The sequence below is a fragment of the Protopterus annectens genome, chromosome 2.part1, assembly GCF_019279795.1.
Source record: "Protopterus annectens isolate FY-2018-M chromosome 2.part1, PAN1.0, whole genome shotgun sequence".
Lineage (NCBI taxonomy): Eukaryota > Metazoa > Chordata > Ceratodontiformes > Protopteridae > Protopterus > Protopterus annectens.
In genome coordinates, this window is record NC_056729.1 from 1,353,191,332 (window position 1) to 1,353,216,261 (window position 24,930).

The 24,930-nt window shown below is 42.4% G+C and overlaps 1 protein-coding gene across 1 annotated transcript in view; it reads right to left on the bottom strand.

Annotated features, from left to right (window-relative positions):
- SORCS2 (sortilin related VPS10 domain containing receptor 2) overlaps positions 1 to 24,930 on the bottom strand; it is a 2,271,537-nt gene that overhangs the window by 2,208,074 nt on the left and 38,533 nt on the right. The window lies entirely within an intron of this gene.

A 24,930-nucleotide genomic window follows, 5' to 3' on the forward strand; every position in this document is an offset into this window, starting at 1 on the left:
CACACACACACACACACACACACACACACACACACACGCACATATATATACATACACACTGTCTTTATTTTCCTTCTTAGCAAATTGTGTGTATGTAGGAGGGCAAATGTTTTTATTTAAACATGTTCTTGAAAAGATTTCATTCTTCCACTTAGAGGTGTGGAAAATATAGAGGCTTTGTCTTTTATTTTTAGTAGGCACAACCAAAGGAATTTCAGTACTTTTTTTTTGTTTTAGGGACAGGCTTTTTACAGTGTCAGTTTCTCATGGGTGTGCTGATTGCTCTGACTAACCCTGTACACATTTTTGAATATTATTTATTTATTTTTTTATTATATAAAGCCAGTTACATTCTATCTACGTTTTGTCTGTGAAATCATGTATTTAATAAACATTACCAGGGATAATTTTTCTAGCATAATATTGAAAGAAGATTATAAGATTTTCTTCTCAACTGCTTTGGAAACCATAAAAAAAGAAATTATGAAAGTGGTAAGGAATTTTAATTCATCTTTCTTGGATCAGCAGCCTTTTGGTGGTTATTTATTTTTTATTTTTTGTTTTTTTTTGTGGTTTTGCTGGTAAGGAATCTTTTGCCCACAAAGCCTGCAGTTTTCCCCCGTGCAGATGGATAATCTGTAGGTCAGTCTGTTCTAGTTTGTGAGCCATGTGTTCTTAAGTTAAGTAGTATGAAGATACCCTTGTTTCTACAAGACCACCAAACAAGCTATGTCACTTGTATGAGAGGATAGCTTATGCCCTGCTGAGCTGGGAATTCCTGGCTGAAGACTATTGTGTCTGTTAGTCCAAAAGTGTTTCATTTCTGGTTTAAGCACTTGGGCTCCAAAACCATTGATTTACATTAGGAAGGTTAGTGGCCTACAGTCTTGTGGCAGGAGAAGGCAGCCTACATCCTTCTGATCTGGGAACTGCTGTTGAAGGCTTATTGTGCCTGCTATTCTAAGTGTCTTTGTTCTGGTTTAAGCACTCGGGCTCCAAACCAGTTATTTTACATTGCAAAGGTTTGTGGCCTACAGTCTTGTAGCAGGAGAAGACAGCCTACATCCTTCTGAGCTGGGAATTGCTGCTGTAAGTCTTATTGTACATTTATTTGATTGGTTAGAGGGTTAGCATTTCTAAAAATTTAAATCTCTGCGCCTGGTGTGTTTGACAGCCATGCTACTTCAGAAAAGCATTTCTGTGTTGAATATCTGGACTTTTTGACCTTTTTACAGTATTTCGTTACAACTGCTGCTCTCCATGCATTGCTACCTAGCAGTGATCTGTATAGCTGCTGATATCTTGCAGCGTAATTCCCTCTTGTAATCTGTGTAGATACCAATCTTTCACAGTGTAAGTTTCCCTTAAAATACCCTTGATGTCTAGACAGATTTTTTTTAACTACTAGACCACCTAGTTTGAACATAACTGAGGGTTGCTCATTAAGTTCCTTGTCTTATTGATCTATTCAATATTTAAATTTCCCCTCACTCCTTCCTAGTAGACAAGTAGCTATGGATATGCACTTCCCGACTCTCTCTGTGGCCAGTCTGTTTGAGATGGGTATTCTGAGGCATTTTAGCAATTTCCATATATTTACTGACAACCCACTTATTCTTAATAAAAGATGATAACATATGCAAGAGGTGCAGCACTTAAAATAAACTCTCTCATAGAAGCAAAACTAATCCCATAGAATGTTGTCAGTGACACATACACCATGCCTACTGCACAGGATAAACACCCTATACATAAAACTACTTATGCGGAGACAAGTAAGGGTAACCTTCTGAAAATACTAAGCCCGTATGCAAAACACTGTATCCAATGACTTCACTGTGAAACCCTTAAGGCAAACCAGTGCACAGGAAAATGTCCTGGTCATTGGAGATTCTAATTGCTGGAGCCTGTGTTCTAAGAGACCGCCTTCCAGACTATCTGCAAATATACAGAGCTGAGTATATTTTTTTGGTTATAGAGTTTGTTACTTGTTGCTTAGATCTCTGTTGAAACTGTTGTCTCCCTGTTCTGAGAGACTGATCTGCAGAAATACAGAGCTGAGTGTATTTTTTTGGTTTTAGAGTTTCTACTGTTAGTTGTTGCTTAGATCTCTGTTGAAACTGTCTCCCCTATTTTCTGCTGTGTCTTCAGTTGGTATTATTGTTTTTTACAGCTTGTGTGTTATCCAACTCATGGATTACTTGCAGAAAATTTGACCTGCTAGTGACAGCCTGCATTTAATTGCTGGAACATGTGTTTTGAAAGACTGTTTTCCAGACAATCTGCAAATATACAGAGCTGAGTATATTTTTTTGCTTATAGAGTTTGTTAATTGTTGCTTAGATCTCTGTTGAAACTGTTGTCTCCCTGTTCTGAGAGACTGATCTGCAAATATACAGAGCTGAGTATATTTTTTTGGTTTAGAGTTTGTACTGTTAGTTGTTGCTTAGATCTCTGTTGAAACTGTCTCCCCCCCCTATTTTCTGCTGTGTTTTCAGTTGGTATAACTGGTTTCTACAGCTTGTGTGTTATTTAACTCAAGGATCACTTGCGTAAAATTTGACCTGTTAGTAACAGCCTGCATTTAATTGCTGGAACATGTGTTCTGAAAGACTGCCTTCCAGACTATCTGCAAATATACAGAGCTGAGTATATTTTTTTCGGTTATAGAGTTTGTTAATTGTTGCTTAGATCTCTGTTGAAACAGTTACCTCCCTGTTCTGAGAGACTGATCTGCAAATATACAGAGATGAGTATTTTTTTTGGTTTTAGAGTTTGTACTGTTAGTTTTTACTTAGATCGCTGTTGAAACTGTTGTCTTCCTGTTCTGAGACTGATCTGCAAATATACAGAGCTGAGTATATTTTATTGGTTTTAAAGTTTGTACTGTTAGTTGTTGCTTAGATCTCTGTTGAAACTGTTTTGTCCCACCCACACTCCCTATTTTTGGTTTGTAGTTTAAATTTGGTGGCTTTTGCAGTTGCCCTCCCCACTGTAGATTTGATCTGGGACACTCCCCCAGTCCCATCTCTTTACCACATTCTACGTAATGAACTCTTTCTGCACTTGCATTTAGTCCTTTTTAATTTAATTGCATTTTTAAACTTTGTTTGGTCTAATATTGCTACATACTCAAGTGTGCTAGCTTGCACTGCATGTGAATTGTTTTTACTACTGTTTTTGCTACTTTTCCGTTAAAAAAAAAAAAAAACTGTAAGCCTGTTTCCTACCTTTCCTGTGAAGTACAGTTTTGTACCTACCATAAATGTAGATGTTCGAGTGTACACCCTGCTGCAGTCATCACACTTGGGTTATCTTGTCGTCAGGCGGTCCCACAGTCGGCCTGAATTCCAAAGTCTTGGTCCAGCGTCGGTTGCTTTCGCTTCTTCCCTGACGTCAGTGCGCCATTTTCTTCAGTTTTTCTTGCCCCAGATGTCAGGTGCCCCCAAAAGGTGGTCAGTAATTAGTACCAATCTAATAAATTTAGCACAAACACAACATCCCTCCAGCTATAAGCAAATACATCAGAAAGGTATTGTAAAGATTTAGTTAGTTAGTCAGGGGATGGAGGGAGGGTAACCTGGACTGCAGCAGGGCAGGGTGTACACTCGAACATCTACATTTATGGTAGGTACAAAACTGTATTATGTTCATCGTATTACCCTGCTGCAGTCATCACACTTGAGTAGAATCCCAAAGCTAAGGATGGGAGGAGGAGGAGTCAAAGAGGGTTAGAGGAGGCTAGAAGTCCCTGCAGAACTGCAGTGGCAAAGCCAGCTCTAGTCTTAGAGTAAAGTGGTAAGTGGTAGTGTTTGGTGAAGGTGTGTACTGAACTCCAAGTTGCAGCTTCCAAAATATCCTTGGTTGGCACCCCCCTGAGGAAGGCTGTAGATGTAGCTGCTGCCCTGGTAGAGTGGAACCTTATGGTAGCAGGAACTGGCTTTCCATGATGGGTATAGCAAAAATGAATACAATGTCCTATCCATTTGGAAATGGTCTGTTTTGATATAGCCTTCCCTTGTGAAGCTGCAGCATAGGATACAAAGAGCTGGTCAGATTTTCTGAAAAACTTAGTTTTATCCAAGTAGTAACGAAGTTGCCTGTGAATGTCCAAGGAATGCAGGAGTGTTTCTCCTTTGTTCTGTGGATTTGGAAAGAAGGTGGGTAAGTAAATGGTTGGATTTAAAGCCACACTGGATACCACCTTAGGCATGAAGGAAGGATTAGTTCGTAGAGAAACTCTGTCTTGATGGGAAATGAGGAAAAATTCCACTGCCATTAGTGCATGAAGCTCTGAGACTCTTCTGGCTGAAGTTATTGCTAGCAGCAGGGCAGTCTTCCATGATATAAACTTTAGATCAGCAGAGAAAGCTGGTTCAAAGGGAGGTAGCGTAAGTTTTTCCAGAACAAAGTTGAGGTCCCAGGTTTGTGTAGGTGCTCTCCTGGGGGGCCTAATGTTTTTTTGCCCCTCTGAGGAACTATCTTCGAAGTGGATGTAAAAATAAGGGTGGATCCGTGTTGTAGTGGGCTAAAATAGCTGAGGCATGGATTTTAATGGATGAAAAAGAAAGTCCTTTGTGCAACATCTCAGTTAAATACTGTAGAATTTGAGGCATGTGAGGCTGAAGGGTATTTTGGCCTTTAGCTTGGTTCCAGACGCAAAACCTTTTCCATTTGTCCGAGTAGGCCTTCCTGGTGCGGGGCCTCCTAGCTTCCAGAACAACATCCATAACTGTTTGAGGAAGAGGAGCTGGCTGGATGCTTAGGTGATTTGCCATGCAGCCAAATTTAAGGTTTTGAGCTGGCTGTGTAGAATCTGATTGTCTTGCTGTGTGAGCAAATGGGCAATTTGTGGTAAAATCCAAAGTGGGCCCTGGGCCATATTCCTTAATAGTGGGTACCAGTGCTTGCATGGCCAGTCTGGGGCTATGAGTATCATTCGTGGTCTCTCCTTTCTGACTTTCAGAAGCACCTTTGAGAGAAGGGGCAATGGAGGGAAGGTATATACTGTCAGGTTTTTCCAACTGAATGAGAGTGCGTCCACTTAGCAAGCTTGATGGTGAAGTGTCCTTGTACAAAATTTTGTTAGCTGACAGTTTGGGGGGCTGGCAAACAGGTCTATGTCTGGGTGGCCCCATTTTTGAGTTATCATTGCAAATACTTGTGGATCCAGTTTCCACTCGTGGGGATCCATGATGTTTCTGCTGAGGTCGTCTGCCAATGTGTTCTTTTTTCCTGGCAGGAATTGAGATTGTAGCTGAACTTGGTAAGCCAGTGCTGTGTTCCACAAGGTCATTGCTTGCCTGCATAGAGGGTAGGAGTGTGTACCCCCTTGTTTGTTTATGTACTGCATTACTGTGGTGTTGTCCATCCTTATTGTAACCTGTCCTGGATGTAAGAGGTTCTTGAAGGCTGTCAGAGCATTCTGTACAGCTAGAATCTCTTTTTGATTGATGTGCAGATTCCTTTGATCTGCAGTCCATATGCCTTGAACGCACTGTCCTGCCATGTGTGCCCCCCAGGCATAGTCTGATGCATCTGTTGTCATAGTTTACCTGGCTGGGGGCAAGGTGAAAGGCTGACCCTTGTTGAGGTGACATGCCTGTGACCACCATAGAAACTCTTGTTGAAGGCAGGGAATGAGAGATATCATTGTGTCCAAGCTGTGGCTGTGTTGAGACCATACATTTTTTAGGTACCACTGTAATTTCCTCATATGCAGCTTTGCAAATGGTATTAGTAGTATGCAAGATGCCATGACGCCCAAGGGCTGCAGAATTTTTCTTGCAGGGAGTTGGGTCTTTGTTGCCATTGTTTAGAAATATTGAGTCAGTTGTAGTTGTTTGTCTGCCATCAGATAAGCCTTCTGGGCCGTTGTATTCAACCTGGCACCCAGAAATGTCATATTTTGTGAGGGTACTAGTTTTGATTTCTTTTCATTTACTGTGTACCCTAGGCAACTTAGAAGATGTTTTACAAAAGCCAGATGTAAGTGGATGTCCTTGCTTTCTGCTTGGATGAGGCAGTCATCCAGGTATGGGTATATTTGAATTCCTCTTTTTCTGCAGTATGCAATTACTGGTGCCAGGCAGTTTGTGAAAACCCTGGGCTCAGTGGATAAGCCAAAGGGCAGTGCAGGGAATTGGTAATGGGTTGAACCTGCAATGAAATGGAGGTATCTTCTGCAATTTTGTCTGATAGGGACATGCAGGTATGCCTCCTTGAGGACCAACGTTACTAGCCATGCTTTCTTGCCCAACATGGGAAGAAGCTGCTGTAGTATTAGCTTCTTGAATTTGGGTACTTGTAAGAAGGTGTTTAGAATTGAAAGGTCCAGAATTGGTCTCCAGGCATTGTCCTTTCTGGGGACTAGAAAGAGTCTTGAGTAAAATCCTTGGTCTTGCTCCAGTGTAGGTACCAGTTGAATGACTCTCATGTTCATGGGAGCTGTAATTTATTTTTGTGCCTCTTTCCATTGATTTTGTGGCAGGTTTGGCATTCCTCTTTTCATTGGCAAGGTGTGGAAATGGAATCTGTATCCTTGTGAAATTACGTCTAGGACCCATTTGTCCTTTGTGACAATGTGCCAGTTGTCTAAAAAAAGTGCTAATATTCCTCCCAAGGGAGCTGCCAAGAGAGTCTTGCTTGGCCATATGAGGTTTAAGCCATTGAGTTTGCCTTCTAGTAGTTTGGGGCCTGTCTTCTCCCCCCTTCTGTGTTGCAGTGGCCCATTGTCGAGGTTTGTAGTGGGTTTGTGGTTGTCCTCTGCCTCTTGGGCGTCTGTATTTAACCCTCTGTGGTCTGTCAGTAGCTGGAAAGGACCAATTTTTTGTTGGCCAATTTCTGCTGAAGCAAGGGGGCTGAACCTGTAGAAAATCTTTGACCGTCTGCATAGCTTTTGCCTTATCCTCCATTTTTTTTAAGACTTCTTCTGCTTTAACTCCAAATAGGACAAGAGGGCATCTAGAAGCTTTACTTTAACATGATCAGGCAGAGTTTGTTCCTTTAACCAAGCATGCCTACGTATAACAGACCTAATAACAGCTGCTCTACAGGAAGCCTCCAAAGAATCAAATCCACATTGTAAAGTATGTTTGCCCACCTGTTCAGCTGCATGCAACAGATCCTGCATTTCTTTCAATTCAGATTGTTGAGGGAGTGTGCTCATTTTTTGTCTTATTTGAGACATTAGAAATTGCTGGTATTTTAGCATGTGAAATTGACAATTTAGTGCTCTCATAGCTAGAGTGGCTGAGGTGTAAACCTTTTTCCCCCACCTGTCTAGTGCTCTGGAGTCCCTTTCAGAGGGTACAGGATTTTTTGCCATAGAAGCCTTAGCCCCTTTTGGACCCGGGGAGATAGTTTCTGGATCAGCAACAGGGCTTTTATAAAGGAATTTGTGGGAGTCAGGCACTCTATAATATCTGTCTGGTTTGGCTGGAGCAGGAGGCAGAGAATCTGGATTTAAACTAGATTCTAAGTAAACATCATCCACAATGTCTAAAACTGGGGGAATAGAAAGAGGTCTGTGCTGGGAGAGTAAAAGAAATTCTCTGAGCCTTTTCTTTGAGTCAGAGTAGTCCTGACCTTCCCAGTGAAAATGTTCCCTCATAGTGTGTAAAGTTTCCCCAAAGGAATAGTCTTCAGGGAGAGAAGCTGAGGGAATGGAATCCTCAGCATCAGAATCTTCATAAGGGGGAAAGGAGTAATCTTGGTCCTCAGAGGAGCCTGAGGAAACAGACACTTGATCAGAGGAGGCATAATCTTCTTCTTGTCTAGGCCTTTTGTCGGGGGGGGGGGTTGGGAACCCCTGATTAAAGAGATCAAATCTTCAGCCATTTTAAGCATTTGTTTCTTAGGCATGGGGCCTTGAACTAGAGACTGAAGTGCAGTCTGTTTTGGTTTAATAGGAGTCTTGAGCTTAGGATATGTTTTTATAGTGAGCATCGTCGGTCTGAAGACACCTTCAGAAACCGAAGGTGTTTCTGCAGCACCGACATCTCTTTCTGCAATGTCGTCAGTAGGGGCTAAAGAAAATTGCTGCATCGGCCTAGCACTCTCCACCAAAGTCTCCAAAGCCGTCTCGGGTTCCAATTCTGCGGTAGCCAGGGGATGCGTAGGAGCCTCACTGAAAACTGGTGAACCGGAGACCGGCTCAGCCGAGGCCTCGGAGTCTGGCTTGGGTCTAGGCTGCCTGTTCTTATCCTTGCATTTTTTGTGCACGCCGGTAGTTGGTTGCTCCGACGGCATAGTATAGTTAAATTTTCTACCGAAGTAGTGTCATGCGAAATCAAAGCATCTTTTTATAGTATGCTTATTGAACCTAGCACAAAAGCGACAACCAGTGACATCATGGTCTGGGCCTAGGCAAGGTATACAATAAGAATGAAAATCCTTATGAGGTATTTGCTTCCCACAAGAAATACAATTGTTAACTTTTTCTGACATTGGTCTGAGGCAAGAAAAGTTTCCGCAATGGGGTACTTAGCTTTATTGAAGACTTCAGATCTGAAATTCGACTTTGAAAATCACAGGAGTCGGCCGACCGGCACTTGCAAACTGCTTCTGCTTCGGGCACCACGCGGCAAGAAAGACTGAAGAAAATGGCGTTGGATGCATCATATATACCCCTGGCGCACTGACGTCAGGGAAGAAGCGACAGCAACCGACGCCAGACCAAGACTTTGGAATTCAGGACGACTGCGGGACCGCCTGACGACAAGGTAACCCAAGTGTGATGATTGCAGCAGGGTAACACGATGAACATCTAGTGTTCCAGATACATATTTGCTGTATCCAGGACTGTATGTAAGCTTCTGAGCCCCCCAAGCCATTCTGTGTTGGACAGAAGCCTTCTAGCTGATCAGTGAGAGTGGCAAGCACTATGTAACCTGTCTACCACATAAGGAGTGGTTCTGGCCCAGAAATTGTAGTTATGGGCCGTTTGGACAATCTCTTCCATCTCTCTCAACTTTCTGATTTGAAAGTCTGTATTTGCACTTGTTTCTATCCTGTAACTCATCTAGTGCAGATACAGATTCTTAGTTTTAGCACTTAAATTTGCTTATTCATGCTCAGCACTTGTTTAGAACTTGTAAGCACTAAATAAGCTGCTAATTACTATAGCACTCAGTCTTCCTCATTACCTAAAGGAAAACAGCTTTTGTACTTACTTTTCTCACTTGCTTAGAGAAAAACAGCTCTTATACTCACTTTACTCACTTATCTAGAGGAAAATATTTTTTTATTCAGGCATGTCCAAGGGTCAGCTCCTAGTGTTCTCTCCTGTCCATCTGATGAATCAGGGCATCTTGAGGCAATGTAGAAATTGCCTCATGTACACAGATAACCCTCTCCTCCTACAACCCAACACTACAAACTGTGAGAGATGCACTTATCTAGCAAAACTGGAGGTAAAGCTCTCTCCAACCAAGACTGAGCTTGACAGTCATGAGGAGAAGGTAAACATTTGCACCACACCACACTCATCACATAGTCTCACTAAATCTTCACCACCAAAATCCACACATAGTAACACAAAAACATTCACGGAGGCTCTCAATAATAATCTCTTTAAGCAACAGAGACCTCCAAAGCAGAAACGCAGGCAACCTCCATCCCCCAACACAACCCAAATGACACATAGCCCACAGACTCAGTTTGCCACTCAACCACAGCCAATAAGGCAAAACAACATACCCAACACACTTGTCATAGGTGACTCTATAATCAGGGACACTGATGTCCCACTCACCAGGCTAAACAAGGAGAAGTTTACTGTCAGCTGCCTGTCGGGTGCCAGGATCTGCCACATAATCCACGCACTCAAGTCACTCCACAGCAAGTACAAATATGACTCTATCATTGTCCATGTTGGTGTAAATGACCTGAGAAATACCTTCCTGGACTACATGAAAAGAGACTTGGAAGAGCTCTCCGATTTTGTAGCCCAGGCAGGTATGACCCTAGCCCTGAGTAGCATTCTGTCATTGCCCTAAATGATAAGCACAGTACAAGGACAAAATGATTGACTTCAGCAATTGGCTAAGCTTCTGGTGTCATTCTAAGGGGATCCAGTATCATTCTGCTTGGGATGACACGGTCGACAGACCATGATGCTTTGCCACAGATGGCCTGCACCTGTCATCCATGGGATTCCTGATACTGGCCAAGGCTCTTGCTGCCCATATAGTGCCTTTTTTAGGCAAGGTTCAAATAACAAACTCACCATCGTAACAGGAACAGGCAAGCAAAAACTGAGGGTAATGCTGCTCAATGTTAGAAGTCTAAATTTCAAAATGCACTCACTCAAGGCACTCCTTAAAATGGAGAACATTGATATCTGTGCAGTGACTGAGACCTGGTTCAAGGCTCCAGAGAGGACCCCTGCACTATCAGGCTATAACTCATACCACACTTTTCGGCCATGTAACCCTGACCGAAACACCAAAGGCGGAGGTGTGTCCATATTCATTAAGGATATCCACATCTCCAGGCTAGTTGCTCAGCATAATGCATCCGAGGTTATCCAAGTGCAACTAACTCTGGGCAAAACTGCAATCCAAACTGTAGTTTGTCACAGATCCCTCACCATGCCCCAGGATTCCCACTCCTCTTTTCTTAATGTGCTGGAAAATATTAGGGTTCAACCAAACACACTAATAATGAGCGACTTCAACTACCCCACCATTAACTGGGAAAACTACTCGTGTACCAACTCCTTAGCTCAACGCTTTCTAGAATTCATAAACTCCAATGCCCTGGATCAACTAATTCACACCCCCACCAGGGGCAACAATATCCTAGACCTAGTCATTACCAACATGAGTGACTGATGTTCCACACCTGAAGTCAACTCCTTGTTGGTCCGATTCATCCATAAGCTAATCACCTTTGATATCCACATCCTGACCCCACCCCCCATTAAGGAAATCACGGTAAAAAATTTCTCCAAAGCCAACTACATGCTTCTTAAGACAGAAGTGGTGAACTTCATGAGAGCCATGCAGATGGACAATACAGTTACAACTGCTGAATCCTACACAAATGCACTCTATAAGCACTTACATGAGTGCATGGATTGTGCTATCCCATACAGAACCAATATGCTAGCCACCAAAAAAAGGAAGTCAATCTGGTGGTCCCCTGCCATAAACAAACTCTACAACAGAAGGAAGAAACTGTTTCAAAAGAGAGTAAAATCCTGAGAGTGGAGGAGCTCCCTGGTCAGCCTCAGTAAAAAGCTAAGATCCCTTATAGGATCCTCCAAAGCTAGCTATAAAAACAAAATCACCACTAATTCTAAGGACAACCACAAAGCATTCTATAGCTATGTCAAGAATCTGAATGGCAACACCCAGATCTGCTCTGTGTTACAACACAAAGGCACGAAAATTACAGAACCAACTGATATTGCCAATATCCTGGCATATAGGTTCAGTGCTAACGTTACCCCACCCCCACCCCCTAAAGGGCCCATATCTATACAGGAAGAATGCAGAGTCCCTGTAATCACAACTATGCAGGTAAAAGCTGCACTCTCTAAAGCCAATAACACAGCATCCATGGGACCGGACAACATTCCAGGCTGCGTTTTACACGAACTTCAGAATGAACTGGCTCCCCACTTAAGCACCATGTTCAATAATAGCATCGCATCAGGCTTTGTGCCCACTAAATGGTGCACAGCAAAAGTTTTCCCACTCTACAAAGAGGGAGCCACTACTGATCCCAGGAACTAGTGACCTATTAGCCTGACAAGCCTGGTCTGCAAGGCCATGGAATGTATCATCATGGAACTCATAAACAAAGACATTGGTAACCTCCAAACTCTGTATCCCACCCAGTTCGGGTTCGTGAAAGGCAGATCATGCCTCCTGAACCTGATCGACTTCTTTGAAGCAGTCACCAAAGCCGTAGATGAGGGTAAGATGGTTCACACAGCCTATCTTGACCTCGCCAAGGCTTTCAACACCATCCCCCATTCTGGAATTATAGTTAAACTCACTAAACTAGGTATAAATCCCTACATCACAAGATGGGTTGCCAACTGGCTCACTGACAGAACCCACACTGTAAAAGTTGCAGACTCCAAATCTGACCTCAAAGCATTGACAAGTGAAGTACCCCAGGGTTCCGTCCTGGGAAATCTCCTGTTTGGTATCTACTTCTCTGAAGTACAGAATAACACAGAAGACCTCTGGCTAATGAAGTTCACAGATGACTGCAAACTAGGAGCCATAGTCAAGTCCCCAAATGATGTGGACATTATACAGAAGGGCCTCGCTGAGACATGCCTGGTGTCAGAGCCATGGCCTCAAGCTCAGTGCCAAAAAGTACAGTGTCATCCCCTTTGGTAAAAACTCTGCACCCATGAACTACCACATAGGCAGCAATCTACTTAACACCGAATGTGTGGTAAGAGACCTTGGGACCCAGGTGGACAGTAGTCTCTCCTTTGAAAGTCACTTCGCCACAGTAGTCAGGAAGTTCTTCTACATGGCACACCTCAACATAAAAGGGTTCTCATCCAGGAAAAAAGAGGGCATTGTTCCCCTCTACTCAACAGTCATTAGACCCATTTTAGAGTACAACACTCCTTTTGGAATGTATCTCAAAAGACATCTGCAGCAGCTGGAAAGGCCACAGAAGTACCTCACAAAGAGGATTACTGGCCTCAAACAAATGCCCTACACTGACTGCCTCAAAAAACTCTAGCTTTACTCTGTAGCATATCGCCTACTCCGAGGTGATCTCTGCCTAACATATAAAGCTATGTCAAACCCAGAGCTGTTGGACATGCTACACCTAAAAAATCCCAGTCCCTCCGAGCTACATGCTCTAGGGACCTAAACCTTGTCACCACAATAAACAGGACATACTGAAGGGATAGATTCCTGTCCCAGAGTCTTCCCAGACTCTAGAACAGGCTACCCATCTATGTCAAGCAAAGTTCTTCATTAGCACTCTTCAAGAAAAATCTTGATGAGTGGATGGAAAATAGGAAATACACCCCAGGGATCACTTCTATGTCTCTGCTCAACAGTGGCACAGGAAAATAACTTTCTTGGCTGGCATAAGCCAGGGAACCTTGTTGGCTAGACTTATGTAGGCCCTTGGGCCGATAGCCTAGTACCTACCTATGAACCTATAGGGAGGCACAATGATGTCCCCCTCATTAGACTGAACATGAAGAGAAGAAAGTCATAGTTACCTGTCTTTCTGGGGCTTGGATCCTTCAACTCACACAGCCACTCAGGTCATTGAATCACAGGTACCAGTATGACTCTGTTATAGTCCATGTGGGTGTAAATAACCTGAGATGTACCTCCCATGACTATATGAAATCCGACATGACTGAACTCCCTGATTATGTGTCTCAGACAGATGTTAGCCTAGCACTAAGCAGCATACTACCTTCTCCAAGGATGATACGACATTACTAACAGAAACTGATTGATTTTAACAATTAGCTTACCTTCTAGTGTCTGTCCAAATGGGTACAACATTTGATTGCTTGGGAGGACATGGTTGACAAACCAAGCTGCTTTGCCAGGGATGGTCTGCATTTATCCCCTCAAGGCTTTCAGATATTGGAAAAGACATTTTCCAGTCTCATAGTGAATTTTTTAGGCAATGCCAAACTGATAAACCTGCCATCTTAAATGAATCTATGAGGGAATATCTGAAGTTGGCACTGCTCAATGCTAGAAGTCTTAACAAGAAATTCCACTCACTGCATAGGTTCATAGGTTCATACTAGGCTATCTGCCCTGGGACAATTATAAGCCTAGCCTGATTCTGTATGGCTTACGCCACCCCTTGATTTGAGTATACTGTGCCCTTTTTAAGGTTTAATTTACTGTGCCTCTCTCTAATAGTGACACGGGAGTAATCCCTAGGACCAACCTACGATCCCCCATCCACTTATCGAGATTCTTCTTGGAGACATTCAGTGAGGTGCTCTGCCTCACATGAACTGGAATTCTATTCCAGAGTGAAGGGAGCCTCTGGGTTATGAACCTGTCCCTCCAGCAAGTTCTATTTATTTCTGTGCTGAGGTTCAAGTCCCTCGAGCGTGTGGCTCTAAGGGATTTAGATTTACTGAGGTGGAGCATGTCCATTAATTCTGGATTTGACATAGCTTTGTATGTCAGGCATAGATCGCCTCGAAGTAGGCGGTATGCAACTGAGTAGAGTTGGAGTTTTTTTAACCGAGCAGCATATAGCATCTGTTTGAGACCCTTGATCCTCTTGGTGAGATACTTTTGGGGTCTTTCTAATTGCTGCAGGTGTCGGGTAAGGTACATCCCAAAAGGGGCATTGTATTCTATGATGGGCCTGATGAGGGATGAATAAAGGGGGCACGATTACCTCTCTTGATCTAGATGTGAAACCCTTCGTGATGAGGTGGGCTATGTAGAAGGTCTTTCTAACCACGTTGGCAATGTGGTTTTCAAAGGAGAGATTGCTATCAACTTGGGTCCCCAGGTCCCTAATAACTTTCTCTGTACTTAATGGGTTTTCGCTTATGTGGTAATTTGTGGGCACATTGTTTTTGCCAAAGGGTATAACTATACATTTTTTTGGCATTTAGCTTTAAACCATGGCACTGGTACCAGTTATCTGTCTCTGTGAGACCTTTTTGAAGGATGTTTGTGTCAGCTGGAGAGTTGATTATGGCGCCCAGTTTGCAGTCGTCTGCGAACTTGGTGAGCCATAGTCCTCCCACGTTTGCCTGTACCTCGGAAAAGTATATACCGAACAAGAGTGGTCCCAGGACAGAACCCTGTGGGACGCCACTTGTGACCGGTTTCAAGTCTGACATGGCTCCAGCAACTCTCACTCTGTGGGTTCTGTCTTCGAGCCAGTTTGCAACCCATCTTGTGACATAGGGGTTTATATTTAAGCTGGATAGCTTATCTATGATGCCAGTGGGGTATTGTGTCAAATGCCTTTGCAAGGTCCAGATAGGCTGTGTGGACTACCTTCCTTTCATCTATGGCTTTGGTGACTGTTTCAAAGAAGTCAATCAGGTTCAAAAGGCAGGATCTGCCCTTGACAAAGCCGAACTGGGTAGGATCTAGTGTCTGTAGGTCCCCAATGTCTTTGTTTATGAGCTCCATGATGATCCTCTCCATAGCCTTGCAGACTAAGCTAGTCAGGCTTATGGGGCGATAGTTTCCAGGGTCCGTAGAGGCTCCACCTTTGTAGAGTGGGACCACTGTTGCTGTATGCCATTCTGTGGGCACATATCCTGTAGTGAGGCTGAGATTGTATAGCTGTTTTATTTGAGCGATTAGTTCCTCTTGTAGTTCATGTAGGACACAACCTGGGACACCATCTGGTCCCATGGAAGCAGTGTTTTTTGCTTTGGAGAGGGCAGCCTTCACCTGAGCATCTGAGATATTTGGGAGGCAGCCCTCTGCCGGGATAGATACTTGCTCTTTTGGGGGGGAGGGGGTGGAGAAGTTTCCACTGAACCTGTCTGCCAGGATATTGGTGATGTCTGTGGGTTCAGTGTATTTTTTGTCATTTAGAATCAACTCAGAACAAGTCTGGGAGTTGCATCCCAGGTTTCTAACATAACTGAAAAAGCCTTATGATTGTCTTTGGTGTCCTGTGCAATTTTTCTCTCGAAGCTGGCCTTGGAGGATTTCATGAGGGATCGTAATTTTTTGCTAGTACTGATCAGAGATGCCTTCCCTATTAGGGATTTTGCTCTATCATGTAGTAGCTTCCTCCTTCTGTTGTACAGTTTATTTATGGCAGGGGTCCACCAGACTGGACGCCTGCCTTTGGATGATTAGGTCTTGGTTTTGTTTGGGATAGCATGATCCATGCATTCCTGGAGATGTCCGTAGAATGCATTTATATAGGATTCTGCAGTTTGGGCTGTAGTTTCCACGGGCCCTGGGGCCTTGAAGGATTCCACTTCGGTTAGAGAGCCCTCCCCTCCCCTCCCTGGAGAATGTAGGCATCTGTGTAGTAACAGAGACATGGGTAAAAGCCACAGTGAGTATCCCAGAAATGCAAGGTTATAATGCCTTTCACACCTTTAAACCAGCTACTGCGCAAGAGGGAACTAAAGGTGGAGGATGTTCAGTTTACATTAAAACCAACTTCACATTCAGACTAGTTAAAGTGTATGACCCAATGGAACCCATACATGTGCAACCCACCATAAACAGGGTGTCATACCATATCCTTGCAACCTATAGGTCTCCCTGCATGTCCCAGGAAACTCATACTACCTATTTCAATGTACCAGAGTCCCTCATCATTCAACTCAATACAATAGTCAAGGAGAATCTCAACTCCCCCTGTATAGCTTGGAAATCCTTCACCACTTCTATTGCATAAAACCAGTGATTCCTAAACTTTGTTAATACCAACATCCTGAAACAGTTGGACTATTCTCCTACCAGGGGTGCAAACATCCTTGACCTTGTACTCAGAAACATGGGGGGGGTAATGTTCCTCACTCAGTGTGATGTCCTCACTCATCAGATCTGACCATAAGGGAATATTGCTTGAAATAAAATTAAATCCAGGGATCCAGCTAAACTAAGAACCTTTAGGGACCCTGCCAAGGCTAACCTCTCTCTATTAAGTGACACCTTAGCTAAATTCCAAGCACCCCAAACCCAATAAACAACATAACCTTTGCTGAGCTATTTACAAAATGTTTGTACGGCCATATTAATAGCTGTATAGAGGTAGCTGTGCCCACTTGTACTAAGAATAAGTAAAACACAAAACATAAGCCAACCTGGTGGAATTCCAACATCACTTGATTATACAATAAAAGAAAAAAATCTTGGCCAAGTGTAGGAGGAACAAATTCATACATACTCAAAGCCCCCTACCAATTTAAAGAGGCAGTTAAGAGCGTTAATTAATATTTCAAAGGCTAAATTCAAAGAAAAGATTGGAAGATGGCTGCAGTCATTCCCCTGCACAAAGGAGGTCCAGCCACTAATCTGGATAATTAGAGGTTCATAAGCCTGACCGGCCTCATATGAAAGGCCATGGAAACAATCATCATGGACGTGATAAATGAGACATAGGTAACCTGCAAATGCTAGACCCATCATAGTTTGGCTTTGTTAAAGGACGGTCATGCTTATTTAATCTGGTGATTTTTTTTTTGAAAGGGTCACCAAAGCACTGGATGAAGGCAAGAATGTGCATACAGCTAACCTTGACCTGGCCAAGACTTATGGTACAATACCCCACTCAGGCATTTTATGCAAGCTCACTAATGTAAGTATAAACCCTTTGATCATCCACTGGATAGCAACTGGCTCACTGATAGGACTCATGTGTTCAAAGTAGGTGAGATCACCTCCGCCAAGAGGCTAGCGGAGTTCACCAGGACTTAGTCCAGGGCCCGCTCCTTTTTTGGCATCTATTTCTCTGAAATGGAAGCAAATGCTGAAGGTTTAAGGCTGACTATGTTTGCAGATGATTGCAGACTGGGGTTATCATCGACTCTCCTACAGACACTAGCATTCTTCAAGAAAGTCTATCTCTAACTAACAAATAGTGCCAAAGGCATGGTCTTAAACTCAGTGCTAAGAAATGTGTAATTGTACCCTTTGAGAAGTCAATCATCCCAGCAAATTACCATGCTGTTAACATGCCCTAAGAGTTGACCCAGTTGTCAGGGATCTGGGTTCACACATAGACAGTAGCCTTATCTTTGACCATCACGTGACCACAGTGATGAGGAAAACCTTTTATGACAAATCGAGTTAGCGCTTTCGAACACTTCTGATAAGTGAACTTCTTCAGACAAAAAAATGGTTACAAATGGTTACATATATATAAGAAACTCCCTCTATGACATCATCACTCCCATTAAAATTTAAAGGTACGATGCTAGTAAAACATTAAAAGTTAGCATAAACATACATATAAATATAATAAATAAAACAAATTATTAAAAAGTTTTTTTTTTTTTTCAAAAATCTTTTTAATTTTTAACAGTAGTCTCTCCTTTGATAGTCACTTCGCCACAGTAGTCAGGAAGTTCTTCTACATGGCACACCTCAACATAAAGGGTTCTCATCAGGAAAAAAGAGGGCATTGTTCCCCTCTACTCAACAGTCATTAGACCCATTTTAGAGTACAACACTCCTTTTGGAATGTATCTCAAAGACATCTGCAGCAGCTGGAAAGGCCACAGAAGTACCTCACAAAGAGGATTACTGGCCTCAAACAAATGCCCTACACTGACTGCCTCAAAAAACTCTAGCTTTACTCTGTAGCATATAAGCCTACTCCGAGGTGATCTCTGCCTAACATATAAAGCTATGTCAAACCCAGAGCTGTTGGACATGCTACACCTAAAAAATCCCAGTCCCTCCGAGCTACATGCTCTAGGGACCTAAACCTTGTCACCACAATAAACAGGACATACTGAAGGGATAGATTCCTGTCCCAGAGTCTTCCCAGACTCTAGAACAGGCTACCCATCTATGTCAAGCAAAGTTCTTCATTAGCACTCTTCAAGAAAAATCTTGATGAGTGGATGGAAAATAGGAAATACACCCCAGGGATCACTTCTGTGTCTTTGCTCAACAGTGGCACAGGAAAATAACTTTCTTGGCTGGCATAAGCCAGGGAACCTTGTTGGCTAGACTTATGTAGGCCCTTGGGCCGATAGCCTAGTACCTACCTATGAACCTATAGGGAGGCACAATGATGTCCCCCTCATTAGACTGAAGATGAAGAGAAGAAAGTCATAGTTACCTGTCTTTCTGGGGCTAGGATCCTTCAACTCACACAGCCACTCAGGTCATTGAATCACAGGTACCAGTATGACTCTGTTATAGTCCATGTGGGTGTAAATAACCTGAGATGTACCTCCCTTGACTATATGAAATCCGACATGACTGAACTCCCTGATTATGTGTCTCAGACAGATGTTAGCCTAGCACTAAGCAGCATACTACCTTCTCCAAGGATGATACGACATTACTAATAGAAACTGATTGATTTTAACAATTAGCTTACCTTCTAGTGTCTGTCCAAATGGGTACAACATTTGATTGCTTGGGAGGACATGGTTGACAAACCAAGCTGCTTTGCCAGGGATGGTCTGCATTTATCCCCTCAAGGCTTTCAGATATTGGAAAATACATTTTCCAGTCTCATAGTGAATTTTTTAGGCAATGCCAAACTGATAAACCTGCCATCTTAAATGAATCTATGAGGGAATATCTGAAGTTGGCACTGCTCAATGCTAGAAGTCTTAACAAGAAATTCCACTCACTGCATAGGTTCATAGGTTCATAGGTTCATACTAGGCTATCTGCCCTGGGGCAATTATAAGCCTAGCCTGATTCTGTATGGCTTACGCCACCCCTTGATTTGAGTATACTGTGCCCTTTTTAAGGTTTAATTTACTGTGCCTCTGTCTAATAGTGACATGGGAGTAATCCCTAGGACCAACCTACGATCCCCCATCCACTTATCGAGATTCTTCTTGGAGACATCCAGTGAGGTGCTCTGCCTCACATGAACTGGAATTCTATTCCAGAGCAAAGGGAGCCTCTGGGTTTTGAACCTGTCCCTCCAGCAAGTTCTATTTATTTCTGTGCTGAGGTTCAAGTCCCTCGAGCGTGTGGCTCTAAGGGATTTAGATTTACTGAGGTGGAGCATGTCCATTAATTCTGGATTTGACATAGCTTTGTATGTCAGGCATAGATCGCCTCGAAGTAGGCGGTATGCAACTGAGTAGAGTTGGTTTTTTTAACTGAGCAGCATATAGCATCTGTTTGAGACCCTTGATCCTCTTGGTGAGATACTTTTGGGGTCTTTCTAATTGCTGCAGGTGTCGGGTAAGGTACATCCCAAAAGGGGCATTGTATTCTATGATGGGCCTGATGAGGGATGAATAAAGGGGCACGATTACCTCTCTTGATCTAGATGTGAAACCCTTCGTGATGAGGTGGGCTATGTAGAAGGTCTTTCTAACCACTTTGGCAATGTGGTTTTCAAAGGAGAGATTGCTATCAACTTGGGTCCCCAGGTCCCTAATAACTTTCTCTGTACTTAATGGGTTTCCGCTTATGTGGTAATTTGTGGGCACATTGTTTTTGCCAAAGGGTATAACTATACATTTTTTGGCATTTAGCTTTAAACCATGGCACTGGCACCAGTTATCTGTCTCTGTGAGACCTTTTTGAAGGATGTTTGTGTCAGCTGGAGAGTTGATTATGGCGCCCAGTTTGCAGTCGTCTGCGAACTTGGTGAGCCATAGTCCTCCCACGTTTGCCTGAACCTCGGAAAAGTATATACCGAACAAGAGTGGTCCCAGGACAGAACCCTGTGGGATGCCACTTGTGACCGGTTTCAAGTCTGACATGGCTCCAGCAACTCTCACTCTGTGGGTTCTGTCTTCGAGCCAGTTTGCAACCCATCTTGTGACATAGGGGTTTATATTTAAGCTGGATAGCTTATCTATGATGCCCGAGTGGGGTATTGTGTCAAATGCCTTTACAAGGTCCAGATAGGCTGTGTGGACTACCTTCCTTTCATCTATGGCTTTGGTGACTGTTTCAAAGAAGTCAATCAGGTTCAAAAGGCAGGATCTGCCTTGACAAAGCCGAACTGGGTAGGATCTAGTGTCTGTAGGTCCCCAATGTCTTTGTTTATGAGCTCCATGATGATCCTTTCCATAGCCTTGCAGACTAAGCTAGTCAGGCTTATGGGGCGATAGTTTCCAGGGTCCGTAGAGGCTCCACCTTTGTGGAGTGGGACCACTGTTGCTGTATGCCATTCTGTGGGCACATATCCTGTAGTGAGGCTGAGATTGTATAGCTGTTTTATTTGAGCGATTAGTTCCTCTTGTAGTTCATGTAGGACGCAACCTGGGACACCATCTGGTCCCATGGAAGCAGTGTTTTTTGCTTTGGAGAGGGCAGCCTTCACCTGAGCATCTGAGATATTTGGGAGGCAGCCCTCTGCCGGGATAGATACTTGCTCTTTTGGGGGGGAGGGGGAGGGGGTGGAGAAGTTTCCACTGAACCTGTCTGCCAGGATATTGGTGATGTCTGTGGGTTCAGTGTATTTTTTGTCATTTAGAATCAACTCAGAACAAGTCTGGGAGTTGCATCCCAGGTTTCTAACATAACTGAAAAAAGCCTTATGATTGTCTTTGGTGTCCTGTGCAATTTTTCTCTCGAAGCTGGCCTTGGAGGATTTTATGAAGAATCGTAATTTTTTGCTAGTACTGATCAGAGATGCCTTCCCTATTAGGGATTTTGCTCTATCATGTAGTAGCTTCCTCCTTCTGTTGTACAGTTTATTTATGGCAGGGGTCCACCAGACTGGACGCCTGCCTTTGGATGATTGGGTCTTGGTTTTGTTTGGGATAGCATGATCCATGCATTCCTGGAGATGTCCGTAGAATGCATTTATATAGGATTCTGCAGTTTGGGCTGTAGTTTCCACTGGCCCTGGGGCCTTGAAGGATTCCACTTCGGTTAGAGAGCCCTCCCCTCCCCTCCCTGGAGAATGTAGGCATCTGTGTAGTAACAGAGACATGGGTAAAAGCCACAGTGAGTATCCCAGAAATGCAAGGTTATAATGCCTTTCACACCTGCGCAAGAGGGAACTAAAGGTGGAGGATGTTCAGTTTACATTAAAACCAACTTCACATTCAGACTAGTTAAAGTGTATGACCCACTGGAACCCATACATGTGCAACCCACCATAAACAGGGTGTCATACCATATCCTTGCAACCTATAGGTCTCCCTGCATGTCCCAGGAAACTCATACTACCTATTTCAATGTACTAGAGTCCCTCATCATTCAACTCAATACAATAGTCAAGGAGAATCTCAACTACCCCTGTATAGCTTGGAAATCCTTCACCACTTCTATTGCATAAAACCAGTGATTCCTAAACTTTGTTAATACCAACATCCTGAAACAGTTGGACTATTCTCCTACCAGGGGTGCAAACATCCTTGACCTTGTACTCAGAAACATGGGGGGGGTAATGTTCCTCACTCAGTGTGATGTCCTCACTCATCAGATCTGACCATAAGGGAATATTGCTTGAAATAAAAATTAAATCCAGGGATCCAGCTAAACTAAAAACCTTTAGGAACCATTCCAAGGCTAACCTCTCTCTATTAAGTGACACCTTAGCTAAATTCCAAGCACCCCAAACCCAATAAACAACATAACCTTTGCTGAGCTATTTACAAAATGTTTGTACGGCCATATTAATAGCTGTATAGAGGTAGCTGTGCCCACTTGTACTAAGAATAAGTAAAACACAAAACATAAGCCAACCTGGTGGAATTCCAACATCACTTGATTATACAATAAAAGAAAAAAATCTTGGCCAAGTGTAGGAGGAACAAATTCATACATACTCAAAGCCCCCTGACCAATTTAAAGAGGCAGTTAAGAGCGTTAATTAATATTTCAAAGGCTAAATTCAAAGAAAAGATTGGAAGATGGCTGCAGTCATTCCCCTGCACAAAGGAGGTCCAACCACTAATCTGGATAATTAGAGGTTCATAAGCCTGACCAGCCTCATATGAAAGGCCATGGAAACAATCATCATGGATGTGATAAATGAGACATAGGTAACCTGCAAATGCTAGACCCATCATAGTTTGGCTTTGTTAAAGGACGGTCATGCTTATTTAATCTGGTGATTTTTTTTTTGAAAGGGTCACCAAAGCACTGGATGAAGGCAAGAATGTGCATACAGCTAACCTTGACCTGGCCAAGACTTATGGTACAATACCCCACTCAGGCATTATATACAAGCTCACTAATGTAAGTATAAACCCTTTGATCATCCACTGGATAGTAACTGGCTCACTGATAGGACTCATGTGTTCAAAGTTGGTGAGATCACCTCCACCAAGAGGCTAGCGGAGTTCACCAGGACTTAGTACAGGGCCCGCTCCTTTTTTGGCATCTATTTCTCTGAAATGGAAGCAAATACTGAAGGTTTAAGGCTGACTATGTTTGTAGATGATTGCAGACTGGGGTTATCATCGACTCTCCTACAGACACTAGCATTCTTCAAGAAAGTCTATCTCTAACTAACAAATAGTGCCAAAGGCATGGTCTTAAACTCAGTGCAAAGAAATGTGTAATTGTACCCTTTGAGAAGTCAATCATCCCAGCAAATTACCATGCTGTTAACATGCCCTAAGAGTTGACCCAGTTGTCAGGGATCTGGGTTCACACATAGACAGTAGCCTTATCTTTGACCATCATGTGACCACAGTGATGAGGAAAACCTTTTATGACAAATCGAGTTAGCGCTTTCGAACACTTCTGATAAGTGAACTTCTTCAGACAAAAAACTGGTTACAAATGGTTACATATATATATATAAGAAACTCCCTCTATGACATCATCACTCCCATTAAAATTTAAAGGTACCATGCTAGTAAAACATTAAAAGTTAGCATAAACATACATATAAATATAATAAATAAAAATTATATGTATCAAATCTAATAAGATAATCACAAATACATATAAGTGGGTACACAATTTGATTTAAATTAATTACCTCCCTAAAGATTTTTTTCTCAATATGCATTGATACTTACTGAGTTTTAAATGCTTATGAAAATACGATTAAAATCGTATTTATAGCAAATGAAATCAACATCATTTTTAATACATTCTTCTAAAGGCAAAAGTTCCGTTTTTAAACATTCCATGTCCTCATTACAATATTTAATGAGGATTTTTAAGTAGTCACAACTCTGCTGATCAAATAGTTTTAACAGTTCTCGATGTAAAGCTGAATTATGAATCAAACCGGAAGGGTATTTCCAATGACATAGTCCTTTGGATACCAGGCATTGATTAATGCATTCATTTAGGCACGACACCTCAAGCTGTAATTTTTTGAATTTAAAAAATTTAAAATTAAACACTTTAAGGTTGTCAACAATGGTATTACTAACTTTCCTGGTGTTAGGACTGCCAGCACCACTTGTTGAGTCACCACAAAATTGAACCTACTCATTCAAACAATCAATAAGGGAAGGAGTAATGATGTTATCTCTTACTTGCATTGAATCGCCGTTTTCATTCCTGTTAGTTAAGGAATTAGAGACCACACTAGAATATTCACGTACTTCACGCCTGGAACCAAGTGGAAATTGCAAAGAACCGGAAGAAATGGCTGAGATCCCATTTGTACTAGCTAGAATACCCAATAAAATGGGAATTATTTTTAGAAGAGGTATGGATTTAAAAACTATCCTCGAGAAAAAACATTGTTGCCCTCCTTTTAATGCAGGCATGTGGAAATGTGGGAGATGTAATGTTTGCAAATTTATAGCTGTTATTAGTTCATTTTCTTTTACTAACAGCAATTATAAAATAAAGAGGAAATTTAATTGTGATAGTTCTGGGGTTGTCTATGTTTCTAAATGCCAGATGTGCCCTGGTTTTTATGTCAGTAAAACCAAGAGACATTTTAGACAACAGATTTATGAACACCAACACAGTATTTCAAAACAGAACTTGAATAATGCTTTAGCAAAACACATTTTGGAAAATGATGGTCATCATTTTTGTTTTTTTGTAATTGATCAGGTCAAGAAGGGATCCCGAGGAGGGCTATGGCATTTATTATTGGAAGGGAGAGAACTTTATTGGCAACTTAGACTTAATGTTTTTGTTTATCCAGGGCTAAATGATTTTTGCTGTATTAAATGCATATTGAAAAAGAAATCTTTAGAGAGGTAATTAATTCATATCAAATTGTGTACCCACTTATATGTATTTGTGATTATCTTATTAGATTTGATACATATTTTTATTTATTATATTTATATGTATGTTTATGCTAACTTTTAATGTTTTACTAGCATGGTATCTTTAAATTTTAATGGGAGTGATGATGTTATAGAGGGAGTTTCTTTTA